The sequence below is a fragment of the Geotrypetes seraphini genome, chromosome 5 (assembly GCF_902459505.1).
Source record: "Geotrypetes seraphini chromosome 5, aGeoSer1.1, whole genome shotgun sequence".
NCBI lineage: Eukaryota > Metazoa > Chordata > Amphibia > Gymnophiona > Dermophiidae > Geotrypetes > Geotrypetes seraphini.
Genome location: NC_047088.1, coordinates 265,750,653 through 265,769,352, shown reverse-complemented (window position 1 = coordinate 265,769,352; position 18,700 = coordinate 265,750,653). Strand labels below are relative to the sequence as shown.

The window sequence follows — 18,700 nt, the reverse complement described above, 5'->3', positions numbered from 1 at the left end:
TAACGAGGGAAAAGATAGCTTAAGTTTTTGGGTGGTTTGGTAATGTCAAATCTCAAAGAATTCCAAGATAGTGAAATTAGGGGAGAAAGAATGCCATGTAGGATCTTGAATGTTAGGCAGGTGCATTTAAAGTGAACACTAGAAATCACTGGAAGCCAGTGAAGTTTTGACAGAAGTGGGGAAACATGATCGAATTTACTTTTTGCGAAGATCAACCTAGCCGCAGTGTTCTGGATCTGCTAAAGTCTTTGAAGACTTTTCTTGGTTAGACTTAGATAGATGGAGTTACAATAGTCCAGTCTGGAAAAAATAATTGATTGTATAAGGACAGCAAAATGTTGGCGGAAGCAGAATCTCACTTTTCTCAACATGTGAAGACTAAAAAAACATTTTTTTACCAGAGAGTTGAGATGGTCATTGAAGGGGTGTGGCTTGGCAGCACACAAGATGAAGGCATAACCGCAGCGCTCCTCAAATCCAGGCTACTAACGGAAAAAACTGAAAGGCACTACGGAGTTTATTCCTCCCGAAAATAAAGGAAAAGTTGTTAAATATGGCGGCAGCGAGACAATCGAAGTCAGGCACAGCAGGCACATCAGGTGGGACGGCGAAACGGATAAAACATAGTCAGCTGACACTGTCGAAAGTGCCGATTCCTGCAGATGATGCGGATGTGTCTGACAAGGCAGATATAATGGTGGAACTTATGAATATTAAACTAATGCTTCAAGACAACGCGAACAAAATAATGGAAGTAAAGGAGGAAGTTGTAAACTTAAATAAACAAATGGAGATCGCTAACCAAACAATGTCACTGATTGAAAACAGAGTGGAGCAAGTGGAACTTATTACAAGAAAATGTGAAACAGACAGACAAGCTATGGAATAATTAAAAATCAACTTGAAGATTATGAAAACAGAGGAAGAAGAAAGAACATAAGAATTATTGGCTTGGTGGAAGGATTGGAAGGGGAAGACACCATCCAGTTCTTAGAAAACTTACTGCCTAAAATACTACAACTTAATTCAAAAAGGCCATTGGAAATAGAACGTGCACACAAAATTCCAACTAAGAGATCAGTAAGCCAAGTAAGCCCAAGGCCACTAATTTTTAGGCTTCTTCGTTTTCAACAGGCTTTAGAGATATTAAAATAGGCTAAAGCTGATAGAAACTTGAACTATAAAGGTTCTAAGCTGTTGCTGGTACCAGATTTCACAAAATTGACAGCGAACAAATGGAAGCAGTTTCTTATGTTAAGACAGCAAATGAGAGAAAAAGGTTTTACCTATGAACTATACTATCCAGCAACAATGAGAGTAACAAGTGGTAATAAGACAATGTATTTTGAGGATCTAGAGAAACTAAAGGATTTTTTGTCAAACACTGAGACAATGTATGTCAGTTTTGTAAAATGTAAGGATGGTCGCGCCCCCACAATGTTAGGTGGTAGGGGTTAAGTGAAATGCGCACTGACCAACGCCAGGTCCCAGGTTCAGTTCCCTCACTGATGACTCACCAGGAAGTAGAATCAGAGGCACAGCCAGAGGTTTTTGCATAAAGAATATATTATAGAAATAGTCTTACAGAAAAGTAATATTTATAAGCATTACACTTAAGCAGAGAGCATTACACTTAAGCAGAGAGCATTACACTTAAGCAGAGAGCAAAGCAGTCTCACTGCCTTACAGAGACAAGAAGGAATTGAGTGTGAAGTTTCAGGGAAAGGCAGAGAGAGAGAGAGGGGGATGGGGTGATGTTTCGTGTTCCATAGATAAAGAGAAGGATAGACAGAGAGATAGAGAGAGCTCAAGAGAGAACCAGAGTGCCGAGCCAAGAGATAGCTAGATAGAAAGAGAGAGAGAGGGCCAAGACCCCTCTCCTGATAGCTTGATAGGAAAAGAGACACACACTTGATAGAGCCGAGAGCAGGCTTTTATACCTTGGAATCTTATTCTGACTAGAGAAAATATTGTATCTCCCAGTATCTTTCTGTTTAGAACTTGCAAACTGTTTGAGACAGAGAGTGTGACATCTGCAAGCATGGTGATGGGATTAAGTCTCTGGCTTCTTTGTTTCTTGATCGTGCACTTGGACCTAAGCACCCTCTTAATCAGACATTAACACCTTTTAGCTAGTCATGATTCAATCAGGGAAACTTAAAACCATATCAGGGAAACTTAACACAGTCTCCCTGCACTAAGGGTCTATCTGCCTTCCCATGCCAGAGCCAGATTGATATAATCTCCCATAAGCCTCTAGACTGACAATGTCCACTTAAAGATGAATAGAAGTTCAGATTCTTTGACATACTAAAATATGGAAACTGGCTTGATTTAGAAGGTGGAACAGAAGAAAAAGTAGAGATTGTTTGTGTTTATAAGATGGGAAAAAAAATCATATATGAATTTGTTATTTTGGAAATATGAATATTACTGATTAAAGATAAATACTTTATTGCTTAAAGAGGAGAAAGTGCAAGATATTTGATGCTGAACAAGATGTTATCTAAAGAAGATTTCATTTTATTGGTGATCTTAGAAGACTTTAAAAAGAACAGTCTTGGGATTCTTCTTTTAAGAAATTTTATAAACTTGTTGATAAAAGTCAAATAAGAGAAGCCTGTCATCTAAATTTAGTCAATACAGTTACAGTTATGGGTTACAACTTGCTTCGCCGGGATAGGGAGGGCAAAATGGGAGGAGGTGTAGCATTATATACTAAAGATGACATTAAGGTCACCAGAATCACAGATGTCCACTACACTGGGGAATCCCTTTGGGTAAATTTGGCCAGAGGGAAGGACAAATGCATGTATCTTGCCGTAATATACAGATCCCCAAGACAACAGGATGACATAGATATGGAATTAATCGGAGATATAGAGAATATCACCTTGCGTGGGGACACAGTATTGTTAGGTGACTTCAACATGCCTGATGTGGATTGGGACACGCTTTCCTCTGCTTCCGGCAGCAGCAGGAGGCTATTAAACTCTATGAAGGGAGCAAGACTCAGGCAACTGGTGTTGGAACCAACAAGGGATCAGGCAATACTGGACCTGATACTTACCAATGGAGAAAGTGTCACAGAGGTCTCGGTGGGTGGGCGACACATTGGCCTCCAGTGATCACAACATGGTATGGTTCAATCTCAGGAAAGGTTTCACTAAATCTACCACACTGACCAAGGTCCTCAAATTCAAGGACACAGAAATTGGAGACTTCGTTCACCAGGCGCTACAAAGCCAAGCAGAAACCGATAATGTGGAAGAAATGTGGTCGACTTTGAAAGCCACCATACAAGAAGCAACAAACCACTGTGTTAAATCAGTAAGTAAATGGCGAAGGAACAATAAGCCACAGTGGTTCTCTGCGGAGATTTCGGACCTCATCAAGGAGAAGAAAAAAGCATTCATCTCTTACAAACAATCAGGGAAATAGGACTCTAGGGAAGTCTATCTGGCCAAGTCAAAAGCCGTCAAAACAGCAGTTAGGGAGGCCAAATTCCGCATGGAGAAGTCTCTAGCGAAGAACATCCAGAAAGGAGATAAATCCTTTTTCAGGTATATCAGTGACAGAAATAAGAACTCAGGCGGGATAGTACGTCTTAGGAAACCAGATGGAGACTATGTAGAAGCGGATTCGGAAAAAGCCCAACTGTTAAATGAATACTTCTGCTCAGTCTTCACCCGCGAGGCGCCACGACTCGGCCCTCAGCTACAGACAAGAGTTGACGCAGATGACCCGTTTAGTAATTTCGAGTTTACACCCAGCGGTGTCTACTGCGAGCTGTCAAAGCTTAAGGTTAACAAGGCAATGGGGCCTGACAACCTACACCCCAGGGTGCTCGGGGAGTTGTGTGATGTCTTGGTGGAACCGCTATCCGCGCTCTTCAATCTCTCCCTTAGTACGGGTAACATCCCGTTGGACTGGAAGACAGCTAACTTCATTCCACTCCACAAGAAAGGCTCCAAGATGGAGACAGCAAACTACAGACCGGTGAGTCTCACATCAATAGTGTGCAAACTAATGCATAATCTAATCAAACGCCAATTGGATATGATCCTGAATGAGGAGAATCTACGGGATCCCCGTCATCATGGATTTACTAAGGGGAGATCCTGCCAATCCAACCTGATCAGCTTCTTTGACTGGGTGACGAGGAAGCTGGATGTTAGGGAGTCCCTGGACATCGTATACCTGGACTTCAGTAAAGCATTCAATAGCGTACTACACCGCAGGTTGCTGAGCAAGATGAGTTCTATAGGATTGGGCGACACATTGACAAAATGGGTTGGGAACTGGCTTGGAGGTAGGCTTCAGAGGGTAGTGGTGAATGGCACCCCCTCCGAAATGACGGAGGTAATCAGTGGAGTGCCGCAGGGCTCGGTCCTGGGCCCGATCCTATTCAACATCTTTATAAGAGACTTGGCAGAAGGGCTGCGAGGTAAAATAACATTATTCGCCGATGACGCCAAACTAAGCAATGTAGTGGGCAAAATCACAACAGACATAAATTCAATGTCCGACAACACGATGCACGACTTACTCCTACTGGAGCACTGGTCTAGGTCCTGGCAACTCAGCTTCAATGCCAAAAAATGCAAAGTCATGCACCTGGGCAGCCATAATCCATGCGAGACTTACACCCTTAATGGCGAGATCCTAACAAGAACTGAAGCAGAACGAGACTTAGGGGTGATCGTCAGTGAGAACATGAAGACTGCCAATCAAGTGGAGCAAGCTTCATCCAAGGCAAGGCAAATCATAGGTTGCATATGCAGGAGTTTCGTCAGCCATAAGCCTAAAATCATTATGCCATTGTATAGATCCATGGTGAGGCCCCACCTGGAATACTGTGTGCAATTCTGGAGGCCACATTACCGTAAGGATGTGCTGAGACTGGAGTCGGTCCAGAGAATGGCCACCCGGATGGTCTCGGGACTCAAGGATCTCCCGTATGAGGAACGGCTGGATAAGTTGCATCTGTATTCACTCGAGGAACGCAGAGAGAGGGGTGACATGATCGAGACATTCAAGTATCTCACGGGCCGCATCGAGGTAGAAGAAGATATCTTCTTTTTCAAGGGTCCCGTGGCAACAAGGGGGCATCTGTGTAAAATCAGGGGCGGAAAACTGCACGGAGACACCAAGAAATTCTTTTTCACTGAAAGGGTGGTTGATCGCTGGAATAGTCTTCCACTTCAGGTTATTGAGGCCAGCAGCGTGCCTGATTTTAAGGCCAAATGGGATAGACACGTGGGATCTATTCACAGAGAAAGGTAGGGGAGGGTCATTGGGGTGGGCAGGCTAGATGAGCCGTGGCCCTTATCTGCCGTCTATTTCTATATTTCTCTGTTTCTATGTATTGACAGAGATTTTGTTGGATTTAATAGAAAAATGTATATTGTTATTTAATATTTAAAGATTTAATCTGCTGTATTATGGTTAAGGGAAAATTATATGATATGTTTCAGTTGGAGTGTATTTTATGATATAGTCTTTACTGTTCTTTCTTAAAGAACAGTAAAGACTATTTGGGTGGTCTGATTGCATAAACTTAATATGGGGGAATCAATATAAAAGGTTTGGATATCACTCTTGTGGGGAAAGGTGGGAAAAAATGGGTTAATTGAGGGAAGATATTAAAGAAAATAAATTGTCATTGAGGGGGTTAAATTCAAAAAAGGAAAAAAAATGATGTAGAAGTAAGAATATTCTATGTGTTTTAAATGAATATCAAATATAAAGTGTTTTTTAATGGTAATCTATATGCAGAAAATATTGAGTATTAGTTTAGGACATATATGAATTCTTAGATATTTTGATCCTAAAACTTGATATAAAAAAAGTGTGTGTGTGTATATATATATATATATATATATATATATATAATTACATTTATTATTCTTTAGTTAATCCATAGACATCATTTACCTTGACTTCCAAAAATAATGTAGATGGAAAAGTTCTAGCTAAGACTTTGGCATTATGCTTGGCCAAGGCTCTCCCTTTTATAATTGGTATGCACCAAACAGGATTTGTTGATCAGAGACATTCCTCTAATAATACCAGATTGGCTTTTCATATGTTAAATTTAACAAAAGCCATTGAAGATCCAGCTTTTTCTGTATCACTAGATGCAGAGAAGGCTTTTGATCGAGTGGAATGGACCTTCATGTATCAAGCCATGGATTGGTTTGGAATAGGTTCAGGATTTATACAAATGATCCAAACCTTGTATAGTTCCCCTGCTGCTAGATTGTATATTAATAATAATCTCTCGGAACATTTTAGTCTGCAGAGGGGGGTTAGACAAGGATGTCCCTTGTCGCCTTTGCTTTTTGATATTGTATTAGAACCCTTGTTATTAGCTATTCAACAGGCGAAGGAGATACAAGGTATTCCTTATTCAGATAGGGAATATAAAGTCTCTGCTTATGCACATGATATACTGCTTCATTTGAGAAATCCTGAAACAACCATTCCATGCTTACTTGACTTAATAGAGAAATTTGGAAAATTTTCAGGTTACAAGATAAATTGGAGTAAATCAGAAGATCTTCCACTTAATGTCCATTGTACAAAAGGTTTATTTGAAACATTCCCCTTTTTATGGAAAGAAGATGGAATAAAATATTTAGGCATTTGGATAAAAAACACATTGGAAGAAACAATGAAAGTGAAGGAAAAAAATGTTATTACAGAAGGTAACAGTAATGTGTGAGCAATGGAATCCTATACATATTTCTTGGTGGGGGAAAGTACAAACGATTAAAATGATGATTCTGCCTGTGATTTGCTATCAAATGGGTATGTTACCAGTTTTTTTTTCAGAGGTCCTTTTTATAAAAAACTAGCTGATGCCCCGGCGTTGCACGGGTATTTAATTATAGCAATAACACTGTAAATGGATTCAAATAAAGATACTTTATAGTGGTGAATGAATGCAAGTCTCACTGGAATTTGCAATCTCTTAAACTGAAAAGGAACATCTGTTGGAATAAGTGGCATCCAAAAGTTTCAGTATTGATTTAAACAACTCAATATGTGGAAACTCAGGTTGAAAAGAAACTCCATGCAGTTTTTTCCCGGTTCAGAATGGAACCTGTGTGCCAAGTTCAGCATATGTGAGTACTCATGTAATGTAATAACATTATGAACTGGGGTGCATGAAGGAAACAGTTACAAACACAGTTAGAACATACAAACTCTATATGTATGGTGTCCGTGGTAGAATAGAAAAGATGTCCCTAGTGGTTATAGAAACATAGAAACATAGAAATAGACGGCAGATAAGGGCCCACGGCCCATCCAGTCTGCCCACCTTAATGTCCTTCCCCTACCTTTGCCCTGTGAATAGATCCCATGTGCCGATCCCATTTTGCCTTAAAATCAGGCACGCTGCTGGCCTCAATCACCTGTAGTGGAAGACTATTCCAGCGATCAACCACTCTTTCAGTGAAAAAGAATTTCCTGGTGTCACCTCGTAGTTTCCCGCCCCTGATTTTCAACAGATGCCCTCTTGTTGTTGTGGGACCCTTGAAAAAGAAGATATCTTCCTCCGCCTCGATGCGGCCCGTAAGATACTTGAACGTCTCGATCATGTCCCCCCTCTCTCTGTGCTCCTCGAGCGAGTATAGCTGTAATTTGTCAAGCCGTTTTTCGTATGGTAGATCCTTGAGTCCCGAGACCATCCGGGTGGCCATTCTTTGCACCGACTCCAGTCTCAGCACATCCTTGCGATAATGCGGCCTCCAGAATTGCACACAGTATTCCAGGTGGGGCCTCACCATGGATCTATACAATGGCATAATGACTTCCGCCTTACGATTGACGAAACCCCTTCGTATGCAGCCCATGATTTGTCTTGCCTTGGACGAAGCCTGCTCCACTTGATTGGCAGACTTCATGTCCTCACTGACGATTACCCCCAAGTCTCGTTCTGCTACCGTTTTTGCTAGGATCTCGCCATTAAGGGTATAAGACTTGCATGGATTCTGGCTGCCCAGGTGCATAACTTTGCATTTTTTGGCATTGAAGTTGAGTTGCCATGTCCTAGACCATCGCTCCAGTAGGAGTAGGTCGTGCATCATGTTGTCGGGCACTGAATCTTCGTCTGTTGTGCATTTGCCCACTACATTACTCAGTTTGGCGTCATCGGCGAATAATGTTATTTTACCTCGAAGCCCTTCTGCCAAGTCTCTTATAAAGATGTTGAATAGGATTGGGCCCAAGACTGAGCCCTGTGGTACTCCACTAATCACCTCCGTCATTTCGGAGGGGGTGCCGTTCACCACCACCCTTTGGAGCCTACCTCCAAGCCAGCTCCCAACCCATTTCGTCAATGTGTTACCTAATCTTATAGAACTCATCTTGCTCAGTAACCTGCGGTGTGGTACGCTATCGAATGCTTTGCTAAAGTCCAGGTACACGATGTCCAGGGACTCCCCAATATCCAGCTTCCCCGTCACCCAGTCAAAGAAGCTGATCAGGTTGGATTGGCAGGATCTCCCCTTAGTAAATCCATGTTGTCGGGGATCCCGTAGATTCTCCTCATCCAGGATCTTATCTAATTGGTGTTTGATTAGAGTTTCCATTAGTTTGCTCACTATCGATGTTAGACTCACTGGTCTGTAGTTTGCTGTCTCCATCTTTGAGCCTTTCTTGTGGAGTGGAATGACGTTAGCCGTCCTCCAGTCTACCTGCTTCCTCTTCCGGCGGTCCAGCCCATTCTCTGACGTCAGAGAAAGGGCGGGACCGCCAGAAGAGGAAGCAGCGTAGACGCAGGGCTAAGAGAAGGGGCAGGACCGCCGGCAGAGGAAGCAGCAGGACGACGGTAGGCAGCTTCTACATGATGGGGGGGTGGAGAGGCTGTGGGGGTGCGAGCGGTCCTTCGGGGTAGGGGTGCGGATGCGTGTTCGAGCGTGAGCGGTCCATCGGGGTGGGGGTGCGAGCGGTCCTGCGGGGGTTGAATCGGATGTCGGGGGGGGGGAACTGTGTAAAAAAAAAAGGGGATAACGTGCTCACACGTATAACGCGCACGGTTATGCACGGTTTGTAAAAATCGTGTATAATGCGCGCGTTATATGCGTGAAAATACGGTAGTTGATACATGGAAAACCTTAAGATATGTCAGTAATTTAACACCTATTCCAATACATAAATCAATAAATCAGACTATATGGCTAAACTCCAAGATTCAAATAGGCGTATTTAAGGTCACCTGGAAGCATTGGATGATAGCAAGAATACGTCTTTTAGATGATGTTATATCTAATGTTAAGCTGCTTGAATTTTCACAGTTGCAACACAAATTTGGACTTAATAGATTTCAAAGTTTTAGATGGTTGCAACTGAAGCAGGCCATTCAGATGGGGGTTCCCTGAATGGAAAAATTTAAATAATCAATATAGTTGGAAATCTTATGCCTTCAGGTAGACTTCCTGGGACGTCAGGCCGCACAGTGGTATAAACCGATAGCTGGATTTATAAATAAGAAACCAAAAACTGATCTTAGGGACATTTGGAGTATTGAGATTAAGCACCAAATTTCTGCGTCTCAATGGCCACGAATTTGGATTTGGAGGTTGAGATGTACAATGTCAGCATCTATGAGACAAACGTGTTTTTTTTTCTTTTACATAGAGCATTCTGGACCCCAGTTCGTTTGCAAAAGTTAGCTAGCTCAAAGTCAAATAAATGTTGGCATTGTCATCTCGAAGTAGGGACTTTAGATCATTTATTGTTCTATTTCCCATTTATTTTGGCTTTTTGGAAATCAATATGGGGTCAAATAAATTGTGTGTTGGAAAATCCAGTGGCATTATCTTTGATAATGTGCTATTTGGCAAAAGCCAAATATCAGCTAAGAACAACAGGCTTCTACTTATTATGACAGGGGTTGCCATACAACAAATTATAAGCAATTGGAAAAATTGGAGGAGGCTTAACTATAGTTTTTGGTGGAATTCCTTGTGTCATTTGTATAAAATGGAAAGAACACTAGCAATTCAGAAAGGGAATTTCAAGAAATTTCAGGAGACTTGGGAACCATTAACAAAATATTGTAATGTTTAATTATTGTTTTTTCCCTTTAAAAATGCACATCTGGGAGGGTGGGGGGTTGAAATGATAATGAATTTTGGTATGTAGTTATGGGATCCATAATAGATATGTTACATGTTGAAAAATGTGATTGATTGGGGGGGAGGGGGGATTAATTCTGATATGGACATTAATAGAATATTAGATGTGATATTGAATATAAAATATTGTATTTACTGCTACACTTATTGTAAGTTTTAAAAAGAATAAAGAATTGGGAAAAAAAAAGAGATGATTATTGAAGGAAAGTGTAGAGTCAATAATATGCCCAAAACCTTGCTTGAAAATTCAATCTGCAGTGTGGGACCAGAAGATAGTGAAATGAGCGTGGGTAGCTGATCTAATTTTGGGCCAAGCCAAAGTAGTTTTGTTTTGAACTCATTCAGCTTCATTTGTACAGTGAGAGCACAGGAAAGTTCCCCTGGACTGGAAATTAGCTAATGTCGTTCCTCTGCATAAAAAGGGTTGCATCAATAGTGTGCAAACTCATGGAAACACTAATTAAAAGCAAATTGGACATGATCTTGAATGAAGGGAATCTTCGGGATCCCAGTCAGCATTGATTCACCAAGGGTAGGTCCTGCCAATCCAATCTCATCAGCTTCTTTGACTGGGTAACAAGAATGTTGGACTTGGGAGAGTCTTTGGACGTCATGTACCTGGACTTCAGTAAAGCTTTTGACAGTGTCCCACACCGCAGGCTGCTAAGCAAGATGGAATCGATGGGGTTAGGAGAGACACTAACTGCATGGGTCAATGATTGGCTGAGTGGCAGATTTCAGAGGGTGGTGGTTAATGGTACCCTTTCTAAAACATCGGAGGTGACCAGTGGAGTGCCGCAGTGCTCGGTCCTGGGTCCACTCCTTTTCAACATATTCATAGTGGATCTGATTCAAGGGCTTCAAGGTAAAATAACACTATTCGCCGATGACGCCAAACTATGTAATATAGTAAGTGAATGCAGTTTACAGAATTAAATGGTGCAGGACCTGCTTACATTGGAAAGTTGGTCCTCAACCTGGCAGCTAGGCTTCAATGCTAAGAAATGTAAGGTCATGCACCTCGGAAGCGGAAATCCATGCAGGACGTACTTCTTGAACGGAGAAACTTTAACTAGGACTTCAGCAGAACGAGATTTAGGAGTAATCATCAGTGCAGACATGAAAACTGCCAATCAAGTGGAGAAGGCTTCATCTAAGGCAAGGCAGATATTGGGTTGTATCAATAGAAGTTTCGTCAGCCGAAGCCTGAAGTCATAATGCCATTGTACAGGGCCATGGTGAGACCTCATCTGGAGTACGGTGTGCAATTCTGGAGGCCACATTACAGTAAAGATGTGCGCAGAATTGAATCGGTTCAGCGGACGGCCACCAGGATGATCTCGGGGCTCAAGGGTCTCTCGTACGAAGAGAGACTGAACAAATTGCAGCTCTACACTCTCGAGGAACGTAGGGAGAGGGGAGACATGTTCGAAACATTTAAGTACCTCACAGGATGTGTCGAAGTGGAAGATGATATTTTCTTTCTCAAGGAACCCTCGGCCACAAGAGGGCACCCGCTCAAACTCAGGGGCGGAAAATTTCATGGCGACACCAGAAAGTATTTCTTCACAGAGAGAGTGGTTGATCATTGGAACAAGCTTCCAGTGCAGGTGATCGAGGCAGACAGCGTGCCAGACTTTAAGAATAAATGGGATACCCATGTGGGATCCCTACGAGGGTCAAGATAAGAAAATTGGGTCATTAGGGCATAGACAGGGGGTGGGTAAGCAGAGTGGGCAGACTTGATGGGCTGTAGCCCTTTTCTGCCGTCATCTTCTATGTTTCTATGTTATGCAAGCTGTTACATTTTCAGTGAAGTTCAAATCTATCTCAAGAAGGACAAGGATGTCATCTGCATATGTGTATAGTGTTTCGAAGGGAGATAGATGGAAGAGTTTCAAAGAAGACATATAGATGTTGAAAAGAATAGGGGATACCACATAACAATCTCCAAGGAGAAGACATGGTGCTATTCATGTTAACAGTGTAAGAGCGGGATCGTAAAAATTTCAAGAACCAGTCTAAGACTGTGGAATCAGTGCCTATATCAGAAAGTTGGTAAATTAGGATATCGTGGTGGACAACATCAAAGGCCTCAGATAGATCGAATTGTAGTAGGATAGCAAACTTATTACAAGATTGAAGTTGTTGAACCTTTGAGATTAATAAGGCCAATAAGGATTCAGTGCTGAAATTTGGTCTGAAGCCATATTGGCAAGGTAATAGAATGGAGAATCTCTCTAAGTAAGATGAGAGCTGAGTGGCTATAATAGCCTCGAGCATTTTGGTCAGGAGAGGAATATTTGCTCTAGGGTGATAGCTAGAAGGGGAGGATGAGTTTAGATCAGCTTTTTTCAGTGATGGGTCAGGGCAATGTGTCCCATTTCTACAGAAAATAGGCCTGATAGGAAGGCGGAGTTGATAAGTCTGGTGAGAGATGAAATAGTCTGCGCGGGAATTTTCTCGTATAGGTAAGAAGGAAACAGGTCCAGGGCACATTTGCAGGACCTTAATTTGTGGCACAGTTTAGAGACCTGGGCTTTGGATACGTGCTCAAAGACTGTCCAGGATCTGTCTACTGGGATAGGGTTAGTGTCGCTGGGCACCAGAGAATTGTAAGTGACTTCTGATGGAATAGAGCTGCTTATAGTAGCAACCTTTTCATTGAAGAATTTTGCTAGGTCGTCCACTGCTGGAGAGGAGGGGAGAATAGAGGAGTCGTTTTTAGAGGTTAAGGAGTGCCAGATGTTAAACAATGATTATTGGATCTAGTGATTTTATTACCGTAGAAATTCTTCCTTGCTTTTTTTAGTACTGTATTGTAGAACTTAATACTGTCCCTCCAAGACTGTCCATCTGCAAGGGATTTAGATTTTTTCCATTTACGCTCCAGTACTCAGCATTTCTGCTTCAGTTCTCTGTGGTACGGAAGATACCAGGGGACCTTAAGGGAGTAGGAGACCGTTTCAGTAAATAGAAGAGCGAGAGAGCAGTATGTAGTCTCAGCTTTACCCAGTTGTGCCAGTTGGTTTCTGGGGCATCAGGTTTAGGACAGAAGGAAAACTGGTTGAGAAATTGGGTCCAGAACTATTCACTCGCAATTTTTTTTGCGGAAGGTAATAGATTTTGTGGCATGGGGTTGAACCCCAAGGTGAGACATGAAAATGGGGAGACAGAAGTTAACTAGAAAATGGTCGGACCAACGAACTCCTTTGGCTAGAGTTTTGTAGTCCATAAGGTCAAGGAAACTAATGATGTCTAGAGTGTGCCCCTTTTCATGGATTGGAGAGGGCTCAGGAGAGGGAAAGCCCAGAGAGGTGAGAAAGTTGTTGAATTCAATCGCATCCTTGCTGGTGTTATCCTCAAGGTATAAATTGATATCACCAATAATCAGTGAAATTTTAGGAAAGTGCTTGTTATTGTCTCGAAAATGAGTTCGGAGGATTTATTCCAAGGGATTGGTGGACGATATAGTAGCAAAATGCCCAATGGGTGATAATGGAGCTCTTCGTTGACAAGAACTAGCATATATTCTAATGGTGTGTCGCTACTCTTTTCGAGGAGCTGAACATCAAAGAATGATTTGTTGAGAAGTGCCAGGCCTCCTCCTTTCTGGCTATTTCTGGAAGAGAAGAGGCCTTGATAGCCGTGGGAACACAGTTCATTTTGTGTAAATAAATCATCTTATGCGATCCATGATTCCGTAATGCACAAGAATCCAGGATCAGAATCTCCTAGTAAATCATTTAATATTTGAGTCTTGTTGCATGCTGATCTGGCATTGCAATACAGTGTCGGTACTGGAGTGAGGGAGTCCGAGGCAAGGCTGGACAAATTGGCAGTAGGTACAGGCTTTAAAGAAGCATAGTTAACACCTCAAGGTTTTTTTTTTTTTAAAAGGGGTAATTTCTGGTGCGCACCTGCACGGGAATTCAGAGGCCAGGGCAGATCTCATTAACATTAGTGGAATCAAGTATATTGGGGGAGAGAGGTTTCGTGCAGTTAGTGGTATTGAGAAATGAGCGGAGTAAGTGAAAAAGGAGCCAAGGAGGTGGCTTCATGATGAACATAAGAATTGCTGTGAGCTCCATTGGTTCCCAGTTGAGGCCTGGGTGATCTTTAAGTTGGGATGTTTATATTATAAAGTCGCTTTTGGTGCCACTCCGTTTTACCTTGTTGATAGATTTGTTATTATGATTCACGGGAACAGTAGAGTCCCATGCCCTATTTATGTTCCCTTCTGTTAAGGGCTTAAAAATAAGAAATATGGGCACTGTCTTTCCTATCAGGCAGCTTAATTCGATAAAGAATTCCTCCCATTACTGACCAGATCAATATCTTATAAACATTACAGAAAACTTTTGAAAACTTTTCTTTTTCTAAATTTGTAGCTAGCTAATTCTTGCATATTGCATTATCTCTGTATTTACTCATAGCATAATCTTTTGTACTAAGGGTTACACGGTATAGAAATCTTTTATTATGTTACGTTATGCTGGGTCAGACCAGTGGTCCATCATGCCCAGCAGTCCGCTCCCGCGACAGCCCCTAGGTCAAGGACCTGAACCCTAACTGAGTCTAGCCTTACCTGCATACGTTCTGGTCTAGCAGGAACTTGTCTAACTTTGTCTTGAATCCCTGGAGGGTGTTTTCCCCTATGACAGCCTCCGGAAGAGCGTTCCAGTTTTCCATCACTCTCTGGGTGAAAAAGAACTTCCTTACGTTTGTACGGAATCTATCCCCTTTTAACTTTAGAGAGTGCCCTCTCGTTCTCCCTACCTTGGAGAGGGTGAACAACCTGTCTTTATCTATTAAGTCTATTCCCTTCATTATCTTGAACATTTCAATCATGTCCCCTCTCAGTCTCCTCTTTTCAAGGGAGAAGAGGCTCAGTTTCTCTAATCTCTTGCTGTATGACAACTCCTCCAGCCCCTTAACCATTTTAGTCACTTTTCTCTGGACCGTTTCGAGTAGTACCGTGTCCTTCAAGTACAGCGACCAGTGCTGGACGCAGTATTCCAGGTGGGGTCGCACCATGGCCCGGTACAGAAGCATGATAACCTTCTCTGATATGTTCGTGATCCCCCTTCTTAATCATTCCAAGCATTCTGTTTGCCCTTTTCGCCGCCACCGCACATTGCGTGGACAGCTTCATCAACTTGTCGACCAGTACTCCCAAGTCTTCCATGGGAGGCTCTCTCTGAGTACTGCACCAGACATCCTGTATTTGTGTACAAGATTTTTGTTACCGACATGCATCACCTTACACTTATCCACATTAAACTTCATTTGCCATGTCGAGGCCCATTTCTCGAGCATGTTTATGTCCTGTTGCAGGTCTTCGCAATCCAAAACCAAAGAAAAATGACCCCAAAATATCCACAGTGGAGAAAATCCAGGAGAAACCAAAAAAGCACTGTGGAGTGACGATGTTCCTTAAATGGACTTTATTAGGAAAATCAAAGTTCCAAAGGTAAAATAGAATCATCCACATTAAATAATATCATCCACATTAAATAATATCATCCACATTAAAATAAAATGATCCACATAAAAAGCATAAAGGACCTAGTCCACTAAGGGCGCAGGACCCAGCACAGTCCGCGTTTCGACAAAAAGTCTTCTTCAGGGGTCCCTGAGGGTCCTAAGGTGGTGAATACATGGAAAAACTAATATGTGGAGAGGCTCAAGTGAAACGCTGCTAACAAACTTTCTTCCCTCTTGTGTCCATTTCGATCCATCCAGATTTCTGTTCTGTCCATGATCCGCTGAGTCTTGCCCGCTAACTTCTTGCACGGTATCCTCTGGGTATACCGGTTCCCGAACCATCGACTGTCGGTCGACTGTTGGCTTTCCCCTTCTTCCTAGTTTAAAAACTTCTCAATTTCTCTCTTGATGTTGCTTGCAAGTAGCCTCATTCCGTCTCCGCTGAGGTGGAGTCCATCCTTCCTGAATAGCTTGCTCTTCCCCCCAGAACGTCGTCCAGTTGCGCACGAAGTGGAATCCTTCTTCCTTACACCAGTGTCGCATCCACGCATTGACTGCTTGCAGTTCCGTCTGCCTCTTCTCATTGGTGCTGGGTACCGGCAGGATCTCTGAGAATGTTACCCTCTGCGTTCTGGTCTTCAGCTTCTTTCCTAGCATTGTAACTGGTCCTTCAATACTTCCCTGCTGTATTTCCTGTTGCTCACATTGTTTGTCCCCCACAAGGATTACCACCGCTGTATCTTCCTCTTTCATGTGTCGATGATCCTGTTGATGCGGCTCACTATGTCTTCTACCTTGGCTCCCGGTAGGCAGGTCACCAGCTGATCCTGTCTTCTTCCTGCTATGTGGCTGTCAACTTGTCTGATGATGGAGTTCCCCACGACGATTGCTGTCCTCTCTATCTTCTCTTGCCTCTCTAGGCGCATGTCCGTGTCCCTGGTGTGTGGCATCTTTTCAGCCTAGGTCCTTGCCCTCCGTGCACTTCCATCTTCCCTCATCCTGGCGGACTCATCTTTTTGATTCGCTCTGCTGCTTCCAGATCTCGCTGCTGTGTCACCCATTTCTTCCATGTGGCTGTTCTCCGGATGATCCTCACTCCCTGTAGGTTTATCTCGGCAGTTCCATTGTTGCTGGTGATTTTCCACGGCCTCCCTGTATGCCTCTTTGATGAACTTTTCCAGCTCTTGGACTTCATCCTCAATGGTTTCCTCTATTTTGATGTTCTCTGCATCTCTGTCCTCCTCCTCCACATCTTGAAGTGCTTCTAGTTCGTCTTTATATAGGAGTTTAACTTGTTTCTTCAGGCTCTCCAGTTCTCCGCATCGAGTACATACATAGGACCACCTCCCAGAGGGGAGGTAGTCATACATACGGCAGACGGTGCAGAAAACTGGGTAGCTCATCCTGCTTCTGTCTGCTGCTTCCATAGCTGCTGATGTCCTCTATGTCTGCTGCTGGTGTCCTCTGTGTCTGCTGCTGGTGTCCTCTCTGTCTGCTGCTAAAAATTATTGGAGACCACAGGGGCTGATCCAAGGTTGCTAGGTAGCAGAAATAATAAGACAAGGTAAATAGACCAGTAAGAAGTGAGATAAGGGTGCCGGCTAAGGAGCCGATTGGGAGTGAGCCTTTTTTGTTTGTTTGTTTTTTTAAATTTGGGGGCGGTCTGGTCCGCTGAGACCTTAGGGGGGCTAGAAGGTGATCTGGGAGAAGGGGGTAGCCTTGTCTGCTGAGCCCTTAAGAGGGCTGGAAAGGCGGACCGGGTAACGAAAGAGGTGGCTTGGTCTGCTGAGCCCTTAAGAGGGCTGGAAGGCAGACCAGGTAAAGAAATGGCTGTTGGGGGTGGAACTAACCGCCGAACATGATTCTGCCCTCCGGTGCAGTGAAGGGGGATGACTCGATCTGCCTTCCCTTTCACTGTGCTGGGTCTCTGGATGTGGAGGAGATGAGAGGAAAGGAAGGACCAAAGCTTGAAATCCCCAAATTTGCTGGATCCATGACCACTAGGAGGCGTAAGGTGGTGGTGGTTGGCGATTCCCTTTTTAGGGGTACAGAAGCATCATCCATCTGCAGACCAGACATGATGTCCTGGTACGTATGCTGTCTGCCTGGTGCCAAACTCCATGATGTTACAGAGAGATTGCCAAGACTCATCAAGCCTGATGACTATTATCTGATGCTGCTTATCCACGTTGGCACTAATGATACTGCCAGGTACCCCTGCAAATATATCAAAAGTGACTTTAAGGCTCTGGGAGAGAAGATGAAGCAGTCAGATGCACAGGTGGCATTCTCATCCATCCTCCCTGTTGAGGGTAAGGGCCAGGTCAGCGAAGCACACATCCTGGAGATGAATAGCTATGTGAATGGTGTCATCGAGAACATTTTGGCTTCCTAGATCGTGGGATGATTTTTGAGGGGCTGCTGAGCAGGGATGGTATACATCTATCAAGAAGGGAAGAAGTGTCTTTGGCGACAGGCTGGCTAATAACTGAAGAGGGCTTTAAACTAGAAGTGATGGATGCTCCCGGGCAAAAAGGGGAGATCTCTTAGGGTGGGGGTAGGGGGGTAAGGCTGGATTATAAAGTTAGATTTTCATTTTATCTTCACAAATGAAGTTGCACATTATATATATCCTCTGTTTTGAACTGTTATTTTGGATCTAAAGATTGTCATCAATAAAATTGTTCAAATCTAATCTAGAAGTGTTGGGCAGGGTGATCAAAGCTCCTGGGTGAGTTTAAGCCCTTGGGTGAATAAATTATTGAATACCACACAGATGGGAATAGGGGGTAAAGTCTGGAAAGCAGTATATACTAATGCTCAAAGTATGGGAAACAAGATTATCCCAGGACAAGCAGGCAGCATATTCTCTACATGTGGGTGACATCACCGACGGAGCCCCCTAGCGGACGTTTTCGCAAGCAGACTTGCTCGAAGACTTTCAGGCTTGCGATTGGCCCGCGCATGCGCTCAAGCCCCTCCTGCCCTGTCTAGGGCATGCACCTCCTCAGCGTGTCCTCAGTTCTCTGTTTTCTACGGAGCCAGAAGCACTGCTCCCTTGCTTT

The 18,700-nt window shown here is 43.2% G+C and overlaps 1 protein-coding gene across 1 annotated transcript in view; it reads left to right on the top strand.

The window, feature by feature from the left end:
* Positions 1-18,700, top strand: part of TTLL4 (tubulin tyrosine ligase like 4) — a 316,761-nt gene that overhangs the window by 97,725 nt on the left and 200,336 nt on the right.